We start from the raw sequence: 20,890 nt of genomic DNA, 5'->3' as shown, positions 1-20,890 counted from the left end.
ATCAAATATTTCTTAAGGATGTGATAGAAGCATTAGAATGGCCAGCTCAAGTATCACTCCTGTTTAGAAGCTTTTTCTAGGTCTTAAAAAGGTTTAACAGAGACCCAATTTTGTTCGTTTAACAAAAGAATGATTATGAAAATTTAACCACAATAAAAGGCCAAAAGTAATAAAATGGCCAGTGAATAGTAGAGGCAGTGAGTGTAGGATTTTGCAGGAAGATCATTTGGGATGGGTGGTTTGTGGGGAGTAGCACTGAATTCCCCAAACCTAATCTAAATGATGGCCCCAAGTCTATTGAGAGTAAATTCTTGGTCTGATTGCCCTATACAGAATTATAGGTCAGCTTCTGATGAAGAATGTTCTAATACATTCTTTAGAGTTAAAACCTTGATAATTGCCTGGATTGATTTTTGAGTGTGTGATACATTGATCCTCTGAACAGAAATTATATTAATATTCTATGCAGCTATGAAGCTTCCCTTGCTACTCTTTGTGGGAATTTGGGAAAGAAATCCCGAATGAGTGCGGAAGAAAGTCTGTAAAATGACCTACTTATGCTTATTAAAAGGTAGTGAAATCTCTCTAACCAAAAGATGAGTTCTTCACAGATAAGAAAGAAAGAGTTGGATTCTATTCTGTGTCATCTATCATAATCTGCTAGCTGTGGTCCAGCAGTTGAATATTTATTACCAGCAATGATGGGAGAGGTGAGAAATGCCTAGTTTGATTCTCCAGATCTAAGGCTGTGTTTTGAACCGCCACTTCGACAAATGCTTTGACTTAAAAGCACTGAGCCAGCTTGATTTGGAACTGTCACCACCAAGAGAGAAAATGTCTGGAATACTGCAGTGTCATTTCTGGGCAGTCTGTCTTTTATGACTTGTCATGCACTACTAAAGGGAGACAAGTGAATACTGTGTACATGAAATCATTAGTGCTGTCATAGCAGGCAGAAGAAAGACCACCAGGCAGAACACAAGACCACCCAACACAAAAAACATGAGCTCCCATCAGCAACATGGTTGAGACTATGTGCCCTTGACATTTGCCTTTCAGAATGTTGAGCCACCAAGCATGCTGTTGGATAATTATTGCTTTGTGATGATATTCAGCAACTCTCACAGTGTGGACCACCAGTTCTGGTTTGGGTTTCTTCTTTTTATTAGGACCATCTGAGAATGTCTGTGGTAGAGACTTTGGTGAATTTCATCTGTCCTGTGGCCAAAGGAATGAAAGGAAGAGCAACTTAGTTTGTTAATATGGAAGAATTCAGCAACAAAAAACCCATGACACATGTCTGGAAGAGGTTTCATTGAGGGATTTTTTTATTTTTCGAACAAAGCATTCTAAAATGTTTTACTAATGCTTATTAAAGTGCACTCTCTATGCAAATAGCCTTATAGTAATTAGCCTTATACTAATTTCAGAGCTGTAGTGATATATTTTTAATCCAACAAATGCTTCTTGCTGGTATTTCTATTTCACACAGACTGGGCTATCTCCTTGTTGAAAAGCAAGCCAAAACAAAATAAAGCATTTTTTTCCTAAAATAAGCTAATATGATTTTAAACAATCATAAGGTGTTTTATTTTTAAAATATTTTTGTAAAGCAAAAATTAGTTCAATATCTTTCCTTTATTTCCCTTTGCCTCAGACTTTTTTTCCTTGTCTTTATTTCATTTTATTTGACTTCTACTTCTTATATTGAATGTGTTGGTCAAATTTTTAAACTTGAATTTACCAATACTGCTTCTAGTCTGACTTATTTATTTCCTGATGACAAATTTTTTGTTCAAGTTTTTTTTTTTTTTTTGCTTTGCCATTGTTGTTGATACTTGCTTCTCTTGTACTCTTGTTCTTTCAGTAAACATTTTATTGAAGTTATTTACAGATTTTCTCAGGCATGTAAAATCTATTAACCAACTACATATCTGTTTCACCTTTATGATTTCAATGCCTTTTAAATTCAACTTTTTTTTGAGGAGTTTCTATTCTCTCTGAAAATTTTGAATTCCGAAGAGAATGGATAATTAATCCTTAAATAAGTAACACATTATCTTAGTTTTCTTAAAGAAACTTCAGATTGCAGATCTTTAAATTGACTTAGTATGTTATGTTGTCACTGCTTATAAAATCTACCTTTAGTGGAAGCAAACAAGAATTACTTTAGATTTTATACCTAGAGCACAAATCTCTTGATTCAAAACATTTGACAAAAATACCATATGTTGAAATTGAGTTATCTTCTGCTGAAGCCCGTTCTCCAGCAGTGTCAGTAGTAGAACTGGGGTTCTTTACTATTCCAGTCTGTTGCTCTAGTAAGCAACGTGGGTGTGTACAGGTGAGATTTTCATCCAGTTAACATTCATTCAGAGGGCTATATCTTCTAAAGCTTTCTAACTCAACAAGAGCAGAGTATGTAAGCATCCTACACAGTGCGCAACTACAAATATTTGATGAATAAATGGCAGGAGCTAAATATAACTAGAAAAACCTGTAGAACAAAAAAGAGACAAAATCGTATAAGGGCTAGATCTGGAAAAAAGCATTACTGAAGATCATGGATTTTAAAGCTTAGACTCCTGAATCATCTTTACTTATGCATAATCTGTTTTGGAACCCATTGTATATGCCACTATTTCCAGTAACTGATCCAAAATTGAGTTCAATCCTGGAATGTTGTGGTTTCCAAATACTAAATTGTTTACCAGATATAGAACAATACAGATTTTTCATCAACTTACCCAGGCTTCTTCTGACCACCATTTCCTTAGTATCCTGAAAAGAAATTCTGAGTTTTTCCTACCGGTATATAGGCTCTCAGGCTTATGTGAATTTGTCTTCTTTCTCACTCAGGAGATTTCTCTGCTTTCCCATGCCCTGCATCATTCTTTCATCCCTAGGGGCTGATGTGTCCATTTCCTGTGGGGTAGATGTTTGGCCCAAACGTGTGTAATTATGAAGTTTCCCTTGGGATCTGGGGTGGTGGGATGGGGATAGTTCTTGGTGCCTGGTGCACACAGTTTGTGTCTCGGGAGAAGCATCATAGAAAACAATTAACTGAGCATTTGTCAAAAATACTGGCACGTGCACATGTCTTTTAGCTCCCCAAAGATTTGCCTTCTGCTTTGCTAACCTCAGGATACTGGCCAGCCAGATGGAAAGACTGCCAAGCACATCCAGCTCATGTAGCCAGAAGGCCACTCCATTTGAGTATCTGGAAATCATTTTTTCGCTCACTTGGGAGGTTCTGGGGCCTCTTTATTTCTTCAGAAACAAGGCCCACCCCAATGATTTCAAGAGCACATTGCAGCCTAGTCTCCACGAGTGAACAAGCTGTGAGAGCTGGAAATCTGCAGCTCCTCTCCTGCTCTTTTTATTGCAGTAGATTCTTTTCCCAGCAACATAGGTTTATGGCCTCCCAAGACCCTTCTCACGAAAGGCACTAGAACGCAGTGTCAAGTTAAGATGAGTGATTAGGGAAATCTGTAGCTACTGAGAATGAGGTTCCCGGTTGAGTATCAGAAGCGACCACAGAAGGTGAAGGTTTGCCTCTTTTCTGTCTGTTGTCTGGAATAATGACGAGAAGCAGAAGGCATTGGTTTGCTTCTCAAATTCCCAGCTCTGCTTCTCACTGTTGCCAGTAATGATGCACTGGGTAGGAGAGGAAACTTCCTTCTCATATCTCTTTCCTTGCTTTGGTGGTGGACTGGCCACATCTAGAAGGGAAAGAGAAGTGAAATTCCCTGAATGCAGATCGGTGGCCAAGGTCCTACCAAGGTCAGTCCTTGAGCAGGAGAGCTCCTTTACCTGCAGCCCCTCACCAGAATGTCTGCAAGGCAATGACACCGATGTGAAAATAAACCCAATCTTTCACTCTGCACTTCTCTTCTTCTTATCTCAGATTAAAATGTCCCCCCTTTTTAAAAAAATCAAGCAAATACAATAAAGATGAAAAAAGTGACTGACAGAAAGAAATTTAGAGGAAATAAATTTATACATGACTGTTCCTCCTCCCCACCCATTCCATTCCTTAAATTGGAAACAATACTTCAGTAATGGTCTTTCTAATACATAAATGTAACCATATCTCTTTCTTGCTTTAAAATCTTCAACTGTTATTTAGAGTCAAGTTAATGGTCTTTAGTATAATACTTCCCCACAACCACCCCAAACTCAAGCCATGCTGAATTATTGCAGTTCCTTAAATCATCAGGTCCTTTAGAGTTTCCACAGCTGGACACAAGCCACTCCCCATACTTGAGATGCCTTTATTTCCCTGGTCTTTCAAAACTGCTGATTTAAAATGCCATTCAGATGTCCCTCTCATTTGCAAATCTTCTCCAACTCTACCAAGAATAGCACTTGCTGTCTTTGCACCACGGAACTGTGTGTGTATCTCTTTAATAACATTATATTACACTGGTTTTGTTGCTGTTGTTCACTTGCATGTCTGTCATTGTGGACTGATTTCTTTGGGGACAGGGATTTTGTGTTATTGTCGCATTAACCCCAAGGTTTCTGAATGACTGCAGTGTAGTAGATTCATTACACTGTTGCAAAATAAGTGGACAAAACTGGAAAATGTAACTAAAGTTTATATATATTTCCCCATTTTCTAAATTCCCCCACCTTAAGAAAGATGCTTTGTCCTCGTTTTTCACATTTTGTTGAAGTAGTACAGTCTTTCATCTCTTCCCCTTATTCCCATCTTTATTTCTTAATTTTATCTTTTTTTGGAAAAGAAGGCATTTGGCACAGCATCCTTCTCTCTACTGTCACCATCATGGCTGCATTCTCCTATCAGACACCCAGAGACCACAGCTCTTGTCAAGAAGCCCTCTCTCATGGCTGCAGCGCTCACTGGGGTCTGTGCTCCCTCTCATTCATTGCCCTCGAGGCCCACGAGTAAAGACCACTTCCCACTATGAGCAATCCCTTGGTTATTCTCCCTCCCTCCAAATGTGTAAACAGTCCCTTCATTAAATGCTCTTTACCCTTTGAGTGAGCCATCTCTTTCCTGCCTCAACCCTGACTGACAGTCTGGTCAACAAATAATAATTGACTTACTATTTATTAATTAATCTCTTAATTTATAAACAAGAATGGGGATTTCTTCCACTTAGTTACATCATATCTACAATGATATCTGTAGGAGTCAGGAGCCAAAGTCTTGAAAATGTTTAGGGACCTCAGAGAAATATTCTCCATTGAAGTTGAAATTTGTATTTTCAGTCTTTCCTTTTACATATCTCTGTCCCACTCATGCAACAAACGTTTATTAATCACTGCTTTCTCTTCATTCTTATCTTTGATTTTTTATCTTTCCCCTTTTCTATGTGAGAATATTTTTAGAGCGTAAGTCAGAGAACTTCAACTACTGGCTATGTAATTGGGCAAGTCTCTGCATCTTGGTTTCCTTATCTATGAAATAGGGAGGATAATACCTCTCTTACAGAACCCACAGAGCTGGTGAGTAAATCAAATAAAACAATTGTATGTACAATCCATAATCACATTTACTACTTTTATTGTTTTTGCTGTTTTCATGTTTTTAATCATTGATGTATTTCCTCCATAGTGCTTCTTTTTTTTTTTTTAATAAAAGTTTTTTCTTTCTGCTGTTTTGGTTTTCTTTCCTTTCCATGATATTCCTTTCATGCTCCTCTTCCACAAGTGCCACCTTCTTGACTAGTCTTTTGAAAATACCCTGCAAGATCCATTGGTCTATACCTCAGCTCCTTTGGGACTGTCCTATTCCTTTTCTCTCTTGCCTTAGTGGCTTTCTTAAAAGCATGTTTAAAAAAAAAATTCCCCCTGTGGTAAAAGGATAAAAATTCTAGAGAAATGTAAACTTGTACCTAGACTGAGATAGATGTATAATTCTCCTTTGTTGAAATGGTTTGGCTTTGTGTCCCCATCCAAATCTCATCTTGAATTATAATCCCATAATCCTCATGTGTCAAGGACAAGACATGGTGGGAGGCGATTGGATCACAGGGGCAGTTTCCCCATGCTGTTCTTGTGATAGTGAGTGAGTTCTCACAAGATCTGATAGTTCTGTAAGTGTTTAACATTTTCCTCCTACACACACTTTTTCTCTCTCCTGCCGCCTTGTAAAGAAGGTATCTGCTTCTCTTTCCGCCACGATTAAGTTTCCTGAGGCCTCCCAGCCAGGCGGAACTGTGAATCAATTAAACCTCCTCTGTTGATAAATTATCCAGACTTGGGTAGTATCTTTATAGCAGTGTGAGAATGGACTAATACATTTTTTGTGTGATTTTTGAGAATAAGGTTCATAGTGAATACCAGAAAGGTTTCTAGGGTTCAACTGATCACAGCCTGAATAGTCTCTTCATATGCTACTGTTGTAATTAGTGGTCCAATAACACCACCAAGGTATTGTCCCATTCCTCTTTCTATGTATTCTCGTTTCTTATTCTTAATTGTATTTGCTTAGTATTTATTGAGCAGCTATTTTGTGCCAGACTTTTGCTCAGTGCTGCGTTTTTAAGAAAGGCATTGTCTTCACTCCCGGCAAGTGTACAATCCCGTGGGGATAAAAATGAGCATGCTGGTAATTACAAGACATGTTAGGAGAAAACACGAATGTGTTTTGGGTTGTTTTGTTCCCTGGTATATCCACAACATCAAGAGCAGTTTCTTGGACATAGCAGGTCCTTAATAAATATTGTTGAATTTATGAATGGATCTCGAGATTCAAAATGTTGAATAGGAGTTCATCAGTTAAAAAGAGTGGGATGAGGCATTGGAACAGGCAGAAGGGATGGCTCAGAGGCAAAATAAAGCATGATAGTTATGGGAAAGTGCAGGTTTCTGTTTAGCACGAGCTTTGTGTGGGAATGAGATTTGATGAGAATTGAGCTCAATAAATCAACATATCCCTTGATAATGACTACCACCTACTGTGTGTCTCCCACATATCAAGTACTTTATATACATTATCTTAAACCTTAAAGCTATGAAAAAATGTATTATTCAGCCTCCTTTGCTCATTGAACTCAATTTCACCTAGACACAAGTGATGGCAGTATTCAAGAATAGCCATATACTTGATCCTGGCCATACATTTCTTTGATGACTGATAAGACGATCAAACCCTGAAAGTTGAGTTCAACTGCCTCCAGGAAGAACAATACAGATTTTAGAAATGTTCTTTCAGCTGATATCACACTCTTATTATGTGGGAATAAATTTAAGAAGACGCTAGGTAGTAAATAATCTGGAGCTTTCAACTGTGGTGCAATGAGTTTTATTAAACAGTTGGATGCCAAATTTTAGTACAATGTGGAATAAGTAAACCAGAGGAAGTAGAACTGGAGCATAACTCTACTCAGAACAAAGAACTCTGAGAAAACACTATGCTGTCTGGTTAACCCATCAAAAGGTGTGAGTTTCGGAGTGGACTAGAGCAGAACCATAGAGATGATGACTATTTTAAATTCTAAGAACTTTCCAAATTAATGATTGGAAATTTATACTGAAGGCTATTGCTAAGTGGTCCTGAGAATCCTAGGCGTTTTGTGCTAGAGAAGATCTTACAGATATTTTACTGTAACTTCCTTGTTTTGTAGAGGTGGAAACTGAGGTCCAAGAAGTTCAAGGTCTCACAGCTGGCACTGAAGTCAGTGCTCTCTCCACTGCACCACATTGTCTCTGCGGAAGTTTTCAGTGTTGCTCTTCTATGAGATGGTCTCTTTAATTAAATCATAGGATACACAGAATTTGCATCACTCTTGCTTAATATCTACTTTCCAGTCACTTCGTTGTTTATTTTTTAAAAGTTACTCTAACCTCCTTAAGGATGTGGAAAAACTCCGTGAAGGAAGCAGTGAATTCAGCACTAAAATAACAACTTTTTTCAATCATGACTTTATTGCCATTTCTGTTATTTTTATTAAAGAATCCCAAATCAAAATGATTTGTCCATATATGTGCTTTATTTATTTTGCAGCATGTGGCAAGTATTCATAAAATATTAGTTTAAGAAACCAAATATGAGATAAATTGAGTTGCTGGCTTACCTTCAGGTCACATAGGAATCACGAGGATCCAGTTCTTAAGAATCTTAGTTGACACCAAAGATCATCATTACCCAGGGTCTCTCCTTGGAGGGGACTTGGTGCACTGAAAAGGGAGATCATGAAGGCCTCAAAGAATACTTGGAGAATCCCCCAAGAAGCGTTGCAATAGTACTTTTCTTATAAAGTGTGAGCCTTTATAAGAGAACTTCATGAAACGACTGTTATGGTGCTTTATTCAGGGCTCTTTGCCATCATCATTGACAGTGAAGCTTTAATAGGAAAACAAAACAAACCAAAAACACCTGGGCTGATGAAAACAAATATGGAAGCATCTGGTACAGTATCTACCAGAGAGAAGATACCTATTACATCTTTATTGATGGAAAGAAGGAAGGAAAAGGGGTAGGAGAGAAAGGAAAAATGGGCAAGACTTTTAAAAACAGATGATAGATACTAGAGGCTGAGAAGGGTGGGTGAGTGAAGCAGGGATGAATAGAGGTAGGTTAACAGGTACAAACATACAGTTAGATAAAAGGTACAACTTCTATTGTTCAACAGCAGAGTAGAGTGACTATAGTTACAACAGTGTATTATGTATTTCAAAATAGCTAGAAGAGAGTAGCTTGAATTCTTCCCAACACATAGAAATAATAAATAATCGAAGTGATAAATATCTCAACTATCCCGAATTGATCATTATACAACCTATGCATGTAACAAAATATCACATCCACCTCCCTTAAAATATAAAATATTATGTATCAGTAAAAAGTAAAAATACAAAATTTAAAGCAGCTTTTAACACATGAAATAACCAGCTAGCGTCATAATGACAGGATCAAATTCACAGACAACAATATTAACCTTAAATGTAAATGGGCTAAATGCCTCAATTAAAAGACACAGACTGGCAAATTGGATAAGGTGTCAAGACCCATCAGTGTGCTGTATTCAGGAGACCCATCTCACATGCAAAGACACATTTAGGCTCAAAACAAAGGGATGGAGGAATATTTACCAAGAAAATGGAAAGCAAAAAAAGCAGGGGTTGTAATCCTAGTCTCTGACAAAACAGACTTTAAACCAACAAAGATCAAAAGAGACAAAGAAGGGCATTACATAATGGTAAAGGGATCAATGCAACAAGAAGAGCTAACTATCCTAAATATATACGCATCCAATACAGGAGCAACCAGATTCATAAAGCAAGTCCTGAGTGACCTACAAAGAGACTTAGACTCCCACACATTAATAATGGGAGACTTTAACACCCCACTGTCAACATTAGACAGATCAACGAGACAGAAAATCAACAAGGATACCCAGGAATTGAACTCAGCTCTGCACCAAGCAAACCTAATAGACATCTACAGAACTCTCCACCCCAAATCAACAGCATATATATTTTTTTCAGCACCACACCACACCTATTCCAAAATTGACCACATAGTTGGAAGTAAAGCTCTCCTCAGCAAATGTAAAAGAACAGAAATTATAACAAACTATCTCTCAGACCACAGTGCAATCAAACTAGAACTCAGGATTAAGAAACTCACTCAAAACCACTCAACTACATGGAAACTGAACAACCTGCTCCTGAATGACTACTGGGTACATAACGAAATGAAGGCAGAAATAAAGATGTTCTTTGAAACCAACGAGAACAAAGACACAACATACCAGAATCTCTGGGATGCATTCAAAGCAGTGTGTAGAGGGAAATTTATAGCACTAAATGCCCACAAGAGAAAGCAGGAAAGATCCAAAATTGACACCCTAACATCACAATTAAAAGAACTAGAAAAGCAAGAGCAAACACATTCAAAAGCTAGCAGAAGGCAAGAAATAACTAAAATTAGAGCAGAACTGAAGGAAATAGAGACACAAAAAACCCTCCAAAACATTAATGAATCCAGGAGCTGGTTTTTTGAAAGGATCAACAAAATAGATAGACCACTAGCAAGACTAATAAAGAAAAAAGAGAGAAGAATCAAATAGATGCAATAAAAAATGATAAAGGGGATATCACCACCGATCCCACAGAAATACAAACTACCATCAGAGAATACTACAAACACCTCTACGCAAATAAACTAGAAAATCTAGAAGAAATGGATAAATTCCTCAACACATACACTCTCCCAAGACTAAACCAGGAAGAAGTTGAATCTCTGAATAGACCAATAACAGGATCTGAAATTGTGGCAAGAATCAATAGCTTACCAACCAAAAAGAGTCCAAGACCAGATGGATTCACAGCCGAATTCTACCAGAGGTACAAGGAGGAACTGGTACCATTCCTTCTGAAACTATTCCAATCAATAGAAAAAGAGAGAATCCTCCCTAACTCATTTTATGAGGCCAGCATCATTCTGATACCAAAGCCGGGCAGAGACACAACCAAAAGAAGAGAATTTTAGACCAATATCCTTGATGAACATTGATGCAAAAATCTTCAATAAAATACTGGCAAAACGAATCCAGCAGCACATCAAAAAGCTTATCCACCATGACCAAGTGGGCTTCATCCCTGGGATGCAAGGCTGGTTCAATATATGCAAATCAATAAATGTAATCCAGCATATAAACAGAGCCAAAGACAAAAACCACATGATTCTCTCAATAGATGCAGAAAAGGCCTTTGACAAAATTCAACAACCCTTCATGCTAAAAACTCTCAATAAATTAGGTATTGATGGGACGTATTTCAAAATAATAAGAGCTATCTATGACAAACCCACAGCCAATATCATACTGAATGGGCCAAAACTGGAAGCATTCCCTTTGAAAACTGGCACAAGACAGGGATGCCTTCTGTCACCACTCCTATTCAACATAGTGTTGGAAGTTCTGGCCAGGGCAATTAGGCAGGAGAAGGAAATAAAGGGTATTCAATTAGGAAAAGAGGAAGTCAAATTGTCCCTGTTTGCAGACGACATGATTGTATATCTAGAAAACCCCATTGTCTCAGCCCAAAATCTCCTTAAGCTGATAAGCAACTTCAGCAAAGTCTCAGGATACAAAATCAATGTACAAAAATCACAAGCATTCTTATACACCAGCAACAGACAGAGAGCCAAATCATGAGTGAACTCCCATTCACAATTGCTTCAAAGAGAATAAAATACCTAGGAATCCAACTTACAAGGGATGTGAAGGACCTCTTCAAGGAGAACTACAAACCACTGCTCAAGGAAATAAAAGAGGATACAAACAAATGGAAGAACATTCCATGCTCATGGGTAGGAAGAATCAATATCGTGAAAATGGCCATACTGCCCAAGGTAATTTACAGATTCAATGCCATCCCCATCAAGCTATCAATGTCTTTCTTCACGAAATTGGAAAAAACTACTTTAAAGTCCATATGGAACCAAAAAAGAGCCCACATCACCAAGTCAATCCTAAGCCAAAAGAACAAAGCTGGAGACATCACACTACCTGACTCCAAACTATACTACAAGGCTACAGTAACCAAAACAGCATGGTACTCGTACCAAAACAGAGATATAGATCAATGGAACAGAACAGAGCCCTCAGAAATAACGCCACATATCTACAACCATCTGATCTTTGAAAAACCTGAGAAAAACAAGCAATGGGGAAAGTATTCCCTATTTAATGAATGGTGCTGGGAAAACTGGCTAGCCATATATAGAAAGCTGAAACTGGATCCCTTCCTTATACCTTATACAAAAATCAATTCAAGATGGATTAAAGACTTAAATGTTAGACCTAAAACCATAAAAATCCTAGAAGAAAACCTAGGCAATACCATTCAGGACATAGGCATGGGCAAGGACTTCATGTCTAAAATGCCAAAAGCAATGGCAACAAAAGCCAAAATTGACAAATGGGATCTAATTAAACTAAAGAGCTTCTGCACAGCAAAAGAAACTACCATCAGAGTGAACAGGAAACCTACAGAATGGGAGAAAATTTTCGCAACCTACTCATCTGACAAAGGGCTAATATCCAGAATCTACAATGAACTCCAACAAATTTACAAGAAAAAAACAAACAACCCCATCAAAAAGTGGGCAAAGGACATGAACAGACACTTCTCAGAAGAAGACATTTATGCAGCCAAAAGACACATGAAAAAATGCTCATCATCACTGGCTATCAGAGAAATGCAAATCAAAACCACAGTGAGATACCATCTCACACCAGTTAGAATGGCAGTCATTAAAAAGTCAGGAAACAACAGGTGCTGGAGAGGATGTGGAGAAATAGGAACACTTTTATACTGTTGGTGGGACTGTAAACTAGCTCAACCATTGTGGAAGTCAGTGTGGCAATTCCTCAGGGATCTAGAACTAGAAATACCATTTGACCCAGCCATCCCATTACTGGGTATATACCCAAAGGACTATAAATCATGCTGCTATAAAGACACATGCACACGTATGTTTATTGCAGCATTATTCACAATAGCAAAGACTTGGAACCAACCCAAATGTCCAACAATGATAGACTGGATTAAGAAAATGTGGCACATATACACCATGGAATACTATGCAGCCATAAAAAATGATGAGTTCATGTCCTTTGTAGGGACATTGATGAAATTGGAAATCATCATTCTCAGTAAACTGTCGCAAGAACAAAAAACCAAACACTGCATATTCTCACTCAAAGGTGGGAATTGAACAATGAGAACACATGGACACAGGAAGGGGAACATCACACTCTGGGGACTGTTGTGGTGTTGGGGGAGGGGGGAGGGATAGCATTGGGAGATATACCTAATGCTATATGATGAGTTAGTGGGTGCAGCGCACCAGCATAGCACATGTATACATATGTAACTAACCTGCACAATGTGCACATGTACCCTAAAACTTAAAGTATAATAATAAAAGAAAAAAAAAGAGACCAAAAAAAAAAGAAATTTTGTTAAATTACCAAGATGTTTTAATTTTTAATTCTTATATGCTGGACACAATAATAAATGATAGGAATATCTTTCTGTGTTATATGGGGAAGAGCTAGAGATAAAGCAGGATATTTTCTTAGGGTCAGTTTCTAGAGCATACCTCTAATTCAAAACCCACAGCACCACCAGTTTCTTCCTCACGAGGCCCTTTTCTTTTCTTTTCTTTTCTTTTTTTTTTTTTTTTTGAGATGGAATCTCACTCTGTTGCCCAGGCTACATAAAAATGTAAACTTCTTCAGCCAAGTCCATTCAAGGCTCATCAAGGACTACCCTTTCTACCTTTGTGGACTTCTCTCTATGAAAAACCCCTTGTGTAAGCCCAGGATTTGGATACCACCCTCCTATCCTGAAAATAACGATAGCAGTTGACATTTATTGAGGACTTACCATGTGCCAAGCAGTATTCTAAGTACTTCTCACATGTTATTTGCCAGGACAGCCTGTGACGTAGGTATTACCATTACTTTCATTTTACTGATAGGGAGCTTAGGCAGAGAGGTTAGAATTTGCTTACATTGTACAGAATGGTAACTTGTACAGAATGGTAACTTAAAGGGCCAGGATTAAAACCCAGGCAGTCTGTCTCCAGAGCCCTCACTCTTAATTTCTTTATAAACATCCTGCCCCTTTCAGCCTTGCCCTAAGTCTCCCAAATAAATGAAGTCTAATGTGGGCATCTTCTTTCCCAGTTAATGAAAATATTCATGTCCTCTCTTTAAAAGACCACATGTGTTGCAGTTACTAGCAATGAGTGAGTCTTTGGCCATCCTCAAAGAGAGCCACAGTGTCTGCTTGATAAAAGCCACAATGTTCCTGACCTGCTCTGGGGCTGGCCCCCTCAAAGAAAATGCAGGCAGACACTTGGCAACTGGACTCTCCCAGACTCAAGCACAGAGCTGTGTTAGTGTTGGCAGTGGGGGACGGTTTGCTTCCTCCCCGTTTCATGAACTGTCACATCAGCCTCTTTGATCCTCCCAGGGTCTCAAGTGTGCCAAGATCATTACTCCACGTTATTGCTCTGTTTCAGATAATTGCCAGAGAAAACGCTAAGGTCGGTAATGACCAAGGTAAGGAAATATCGCTCCCTGCACGGTATACCATTTATATATTGCATACTCAGAAAGGCTCCAGAGTGGAGGCATTGCTTATTTTTATTGTCCCAAAGCCATGAGGGGGAAAAAGGGGAATGAACAGAAATTGATACATCTGGAACAAGAGCCAGGCATGATTTACTCACATTTTTACCTGACCTGAAATTGCTTATTTAGAAAAAAGAAACATTATAAAGTCTCAGGAAAATGTCATGAATCAGAGCCAGCATGATTTCACATTGGGGCTTCATAAACTGTGTGTGTGTGTGTATTTTTTTTTTTTTTTAAGCAAAGAAACTGTCCAGGAAAATCAAATGAGCCAAAGGTAGCCCTGCCACCATGACCATCACCATAGCAACCGCGTAAGAGCATGATAGCACAACACGGGAGCCCCACCGCTCAGGACTGCAAACGGATGGAAACCTGCTGGTTCATTAGAGGCCATTCTTACTATGAAAAGAGGATGGGCACTGACTTGGGAATGTAACAAACAAGAGACAGCAGACTTTCACTATTACGCTATTGCCTCAAAAATGAACTAATCATACACTACATCACCGAAACACACAACTACAGGAAGTCGGAAGAGAGAGGGAGGAAAAAGTTGATTAAAGCCTTACATTCTACTTTAATAGTTCCCTTACTTCATGTGCTCTTAGCACTTTGTAAGCAATATGAACACAGTTTTGAAGCAATTAGATAATAAATGCTATTATTATAGCTATCAGCTGGAAGAGACTTTAGAGACCATCAATTTTTTTTAATTAACTGAATTCCAGGCTTTATTTGGTTTTCATCTGTTTTTTTCATTAATGTCCTCTTTCTAGTCCGGGATTTTACCCAAGGTAGCACAATGCATTCAGTTGTCATCTCTCCCCAGTCTCCTCTGGTTTGTGACAGTTTCTCAGTCTTTCCTCTTTTTTCTCAGTCTTTCCTTTTTTTAAAAAAAAAAAATGACCTTGGAAGTCCTGAGGAGTGCTGGCAGGGTATCCTGTAGAATGTTCTCCAATCTGAGTTTGTCTGATGTCTTTCTCATAATTAGACTGGGACTGGGATTATGGGTTTCTGGGAAGAAGACCATAGAGGTGAAATGCCCTTCTCATCATATTCTATTGAGGGTATATGATAACCACATGACATCTCTGGGGATGTTAACCCTCATCACTTGGTTAATGTCATGTTGGCCATCTTTCTCCTGTAAAGGAGAAAAGTGTAAAGTTACTATTTTTCCCTTTCCCTATTCTATTGCTTGGGGTGGAGTCGTTAAGTCTAGTCTACTCTCAGGGTATGTGTAGAGGGGTGTTAAGTTTCACCTTTTTTTAGTGGGGGGAGTAGTTACATATATTATTTGAAATTCTTCTGTAAGAAAGATTTAACTTTTCATTTTTAAAATTTAGTCATTTATTTATATTGGTATGCACTTATGTAGAGTCACAGATTGATTATCCCTAATCCGAAAATCCAAAACCCGAAATGCTCCAAAATCCCAAACTTTTGGAGCACTGACATGATGACACAAGTAGAGAAGTCTACACCTGACTTCATGTGATGGGTTGCAGTCAAAATGCAGTCAAAACTTTGTTTCATGCACAAAATTATTTAAAATATTGTATAAAATTACCTTTAGGCTATGTATATAAAAAGCATAAATGCATTTCATGTTTACACTTGGGTCCCATCCCTAAAATATCTCATTATATATATGCAAATTTCCAAAAATCTGAGAAAGTCTGAAATTAGAAGAACTTCTGGTCTCAAGCATTTCAGATAAGGATAGCCAACTAGTATTTCATATTTTGGGTTATAATCTAATGCCATATTGTTTATTTTGTTGAACAAGTTACTTCAACTTTGGCCATTGGCAGTGCCTTTGGGTTGGCTTCTGATTTCCTTTGACATGCTCCCATCCATTTGTGTGTTGAGCACTTCCTTCCTTTTGGCACTACAAGATCCTCCAGTTTCTTCTATTTTACCTGCCTCAGCCCTCACATTAGGTATTTCTCCAAGGAACCCTGGTTCCTTTTATTCAAGAATGGTATTTAAAAACCAAAGAAACCATCAATTTTTAACGGCTTCATTGGTCAAATAAAGAAGCTGAGGTGCAGATGACAAAGCAAATTGCCTGATGCATCATCTGATATTGAGTTAGTGGCAGGCAGGGATTAGAAATCTGGGCCTGACCCCTAGTTTGATAATGTTTTCAATACTCCAGTCTTTGCTATATATCTCTGCTTTTCCAGCCAGCTTGTGAGCTCCTTTGAGGTAGGAAGTATATTCCCTGCTCTTTGTAGAGTCTCCATTGTGCCTTATATAAAGCTGGGCACGGTGCACATAGTAAATGCCTGAAGAGACTCTCTGCTGCATCCTATTTAGCCTCACTCTTCTCTGCTCAGGTCAGACCCTCATTCACTCTTGCTCTAGACTATTGCAGTTTCTACAAATACAGTGGTTTTCTTCTTTTCTGATCTATCCTACTCATTGTTGCAAAATAAAAGATGAAATTGCAGAGTTCTGAAAATCTCTTTCTCAACACCCATTTCATGAAGTTAAACTCACAACTCAAATTCATTCCCTTTTTCTGTTTATCTGAAATCATGTGTGGTTTCCTATGACTATATTAGCAAACACTGCTTCATCATATATTGCCCAGAAAAGAGGGATCCTCAGATATAACCTCCCTCAGCTTTCTTGTTTTCTATCACTAGTTCTATCTCTGTCTTCCACCAACCTTACATTTTTCATTTCTATTCCAGAATAAGTGTCCCTACTTCTTTCACAGGTTTTAACCAGTGTTAAACCTGACTTCTCTGAGATAGGGCTCCAGTGGTTATTATTTCTGAACCTTAAATTCCTACTCTTTCATTTTCTATTGGTGCATTCTGTTGAACACGTTTATAGGCTGAAGTTTTCCTCATCCTAATTAAATAGACACATGAAAAATCTTCCCTAGCCCTGTCTTCTTTACATCATGCCATTTCTCCTTCCATTCATTTTTACATTACTCAAGAGAAGTCTCTACTCACAGCCTCTACTTTCCCACTAATTACTAACTGACTTATCCTACCTGAATTTAGATTCCCCCACCTAATTAATCCTTTACAGTATCCCTAAAGTGTTATGAATGATCTCTTAGAAGATTTTAATGACTCCATCAGTCATGGTCTAGTAGGAAATGGCACATTCAAAGGGTTTAATTTTATAAAGTGAATTTTGGTGAGGTGAAATAACCCGGTGGGAGGTTAAAGAATCCAAGCAGGGTGATGAGGTATCCAGAGACCAGCAAGAGCGGGAAGGCAAGTGGAGAAAGAAGTGGTACCAGAAATAAGCAAGAGCTGTAGCTGCCTGATATGAGCTGTGGTCTTAGTAGAGGAAAATCGGCTTCTGTCAAAACTATAGACCATCAGGGAGGGGGAGCAGAAGAAATTCCCTTACTTATCTTTGCTTTTACCCATGATGTCCTGTTGGTGTCTCCCATTGGTTAACCCAATCTAAAGACAGAGGGCAGGAAGCTCAAGTAACACACTTTGTAGAGGTCAGCCCTCTAGGGGGTTCAGGAGACAGATAAAGGATTGCGAGGGGCAAAGAGAATAACAGCATAATTACTTATCTGATTTAACAACTGGGAAGATTTTTCTGCTCACTTTTTAAAGTTTTTCCTCCCTAATGCTATCTCCTGACATCTTTCAATAATGCGTGGATTTAAAAGATAAATGAGCACCTGCTCTGTTGAGAGGGCTGTGTTAGACACTGAAGATTCAGTGGTGCAAAGAAAAGTGCTCTCCCTTTCTTCAGAAACCTTATGTTCTGAAAATTCCTTTTCAGTCTGCTCTACCAGCTCTTTCTCTGCCTTCCTGGTTTACTGTTGCCATTCTTCAAAATTCTCTCCTCATTTTATCCCCAGAGATTTTCGTTCTCTGGGATAAATAAACCCAATTTATTCCCAGAGATTTTTGTTCTCACATGTATGCGAGGACTTCCAAATCCACATTCTAAACTCAGCTTCCTTAGCTTATTAGAAAAGAATTTAAGGTGCTCAATATGATGGCCTCAATCTTTTTCCTCTTATCTTATGGTCTCTTACATTCTCTGTACTCCTCCTTCCCATAAGAGGATCCAAGTCAGGGTTTTTGTTTTGTTATGCTTTAATCTGTTTTTGTTCATTGATGTATCATAAGTGCCTATAATAGTATCTGGCACATAATAGGTGCTCAATAAATATTTATCGAATAATGAATGAATTCCTTCCAGTGAAATCAGATTATTCTCTACTCCCTAACCATATGACCTTGCTTATTTCTGCACTTTTGCTCACATAAATTTTCTTACATCATTCTAGCATCTGTAATCCAATCTTCCTCCAAAATGCAACTTAAATATCTTTCCTATGAGCCCTTTAAGATACTGCCCAAATAGAATTAATCCATTCCCCTTCTGTATTGCCATTATATCTTGTTTATATTTCTGCTTCAGCACTACTATTATTTCATATATTATAGTTAAATGTATGTATTGCTTATCTCATCCTACAACATCACTAAAATTATCTAGGCTAAGTCATTTCTTGTCATTCCTTCTTCACATCTCCAAAGAGCCTGGAAAAGTGTTTTGTTGAATTTAAGAAGCTAAACATTAAGTCCCAGCCCAAATATATAAATTAACCTCTCTCGGTCATTTAAAATGTTTAGTATCTCTCTCTATACATAATTAATGTGTGTCAGGAAAGTGAGGGCATATTGCACCTTTATTTTTGTAGTTCTGGAGAGATGTCAGGAGGTATAGCTGAAAAAACAGTGTCAGATAGCACCAATTGGATACACCTTTAGTCTCTATAGTCAATGAGTCCTCAATTAGGGTGACTTTTTGAATCTTATATACTGCAATGTCGTACCAACCTATCTGGGCTCTGAAATTTATATGATCCAGGCTCAATTAACTCAATTATATTGACAGGAAGTCACATTGATCCAGCTCCATACCCTCTGAAAACTGACTTTTGCAGAAAAAAAATTGTCCTAGAGTAGATATTTACAGAGATCCAGAATAAGTTTCTGCTAATTTGTAAATATTAGAAGTGTTCATCTAAGTCTATATGGAGATAATTGAGGTTTGTTTGTATTGATTCAATTGGACCTATTTTTGAATCTATTTATCATACCCATGGGTGGAAGATCAACAGCCAAGTCCATGTTGGACTTTAGCAATCCTGGTCTGCGTCCCTTCTTTATTCCTCCCTAACATGTGGTGAAGATCGTGCTTCCATGTCCCTCTTTATATTTTTTGGTCTTGGCTCCTCCTGATCTGCAAGTGACTGTAAAGACTAGAACACATATGGAGTTTAAGAACTACTGCATGCAAATTAACTCCTCTGACTTCTATAATATAAAAATTTCTCACTTCCCCCAGGTTGCAATTAGTTAGAAATTAGTAGAACTGTAGCTTCCCAAGGAAAACTGTAACCTTTCAACTAAAAAAAAAAATTAGACTGTTGAAGAAACAAAGAGACTGTGATTTATTACTGGCCAGCTCTTTGCCAAACCCACTTATGTTCCTTCCTGGGCATGTAGTAAGAATATATTTTCCAGTCTCTATTAAATCCATGTCATGTGACTAGCTTTAACCAGTGTAATCTGAGCAGAAGCAATATGTACTACTGAAATATCTACCCTATAAAAATGTCCTATGCTTCAAACTCCGTGATTTTTCCCTTGAACAGTTTGATGCAAATGAACATGGTAACTTGAAGCCACATGTTGAGGATGACAACATCTTGGGTCCTTAAATCACCATGTAGAGGAGAACTGGGCAGTGATTAGGAAGACTTACTGTAGACTTTATGTAGTATATTTCTATTACTTTTGGCGTTACAGCAGCTGGTGTTAACAAAACAGAGGAAGAGTCAATGGAAGTGTTAAGAAAGAGAAGGATAGAATAAATTATGCAAAGATTTTAATATAGGGTCATATATATTAGAGATTTGACGTAGTTGGAGTGGCTGCTCATACTAAGTTCCTATGGAAGGCAAGACAGCTTACAAGTAATAAAGTGTAAACTTAACCTATATTAACTTTCTCTAGGCCTGATCGCTCATGGCCAGCAATGTGGGAGGGACAGTTTAGCATCACAAACAGACATTCGTGAGTCGAAGACTGAGCAGTGTAATCTAAATATGTACCTAGGAAAGAAATATTCCTCTAAAGGAAATAATTTCCTGAAATACATTGTCATCTCTTAATTCTAACCTTTTACATTATTGTGAAAAGCAGTTTAATTCATTCCAGTCACAGTGACTCAAACTTCCCTATTCATCTGCTTAAGGAAATCCTCATTGGGAAGGTTATTCCAGCTCAAAGTGATGCACTGCCTCAGACTTTATGTCAAATCTCTACTTGCCAGGGGTCAGAAAAAATATCTTTTTGGTAACAGATTTATCCAGACTCTATGCAAGGATTCCAAAACATTTTGTGGTTGGATCTGGGTTCCATACTCTATACAACTTTCTTTTATCCCAACATAGTTTTTCAAAAGTGATGAGATTTAATTTTGGACATGACACTCATGTAAATTTTCATTATTCCCTTCACAAATGTACCTAGAGATCACTATTGCAAAAAAAAAAAAAAAAAATTGGCAGAGAGACACTCTAGTTTTACCAGATATGTAAGTGGAAACTTTACAAAGTATTTTGAGATAAAACATACTGAAATCAATATCATCCATGAGATAAAATGTAAAATCAACATAGATTATTGACCAAGATTTTTGGCCTTGTCTTCTAGAAAAGCAGGTACTTTTGCTTTTTGCTTAGTTACGCT

The 20,890-nt window shown here is 37.9% G+C and overlaps 1 long non-coding RNA gene across 1 annotated transcript; it reads right to left on the bottom strand.

Moving 5' to 3' along the window:
• Positions 1-641: 641 nt before the first annotated feature.
• On the bottom strand, positions 642-13,956 carry LOC130541053 (uncharacterized). The gene is made up of 4 exons (XR_008955094.2): positions 13,375-13,956; positions 8,049-8,151; positions 2,748-3,722; positions 642-1,218 (listed from the first exon to the last, which is right to left on the bottom strand). It is a non-coding gene; the product is annotated as an uncharacterized LOC130541053 (long non-coding RNA).
• Positions 13,957-20,890: the final 6,934 nt, after the last annotated feature.

Source organism: Pan paniscus, chromosome 1 (assembly GCF_029289425.2).
Source record: "Pan paniscus chromosome 1, NHGRI_mPanPan1-v2.0_pri, whole genome shotgun sequence".
NCBI lineage: Eukaryota > Metazoa > Chordata > Mammalia > Primates > Hominidae > Pan > Pan paniscus.
The sequence above is the reverse complement of the archived record's forward strand: the minus strand, read 5'-3'. Positions and strand labels throughout refer to the sequence as shown.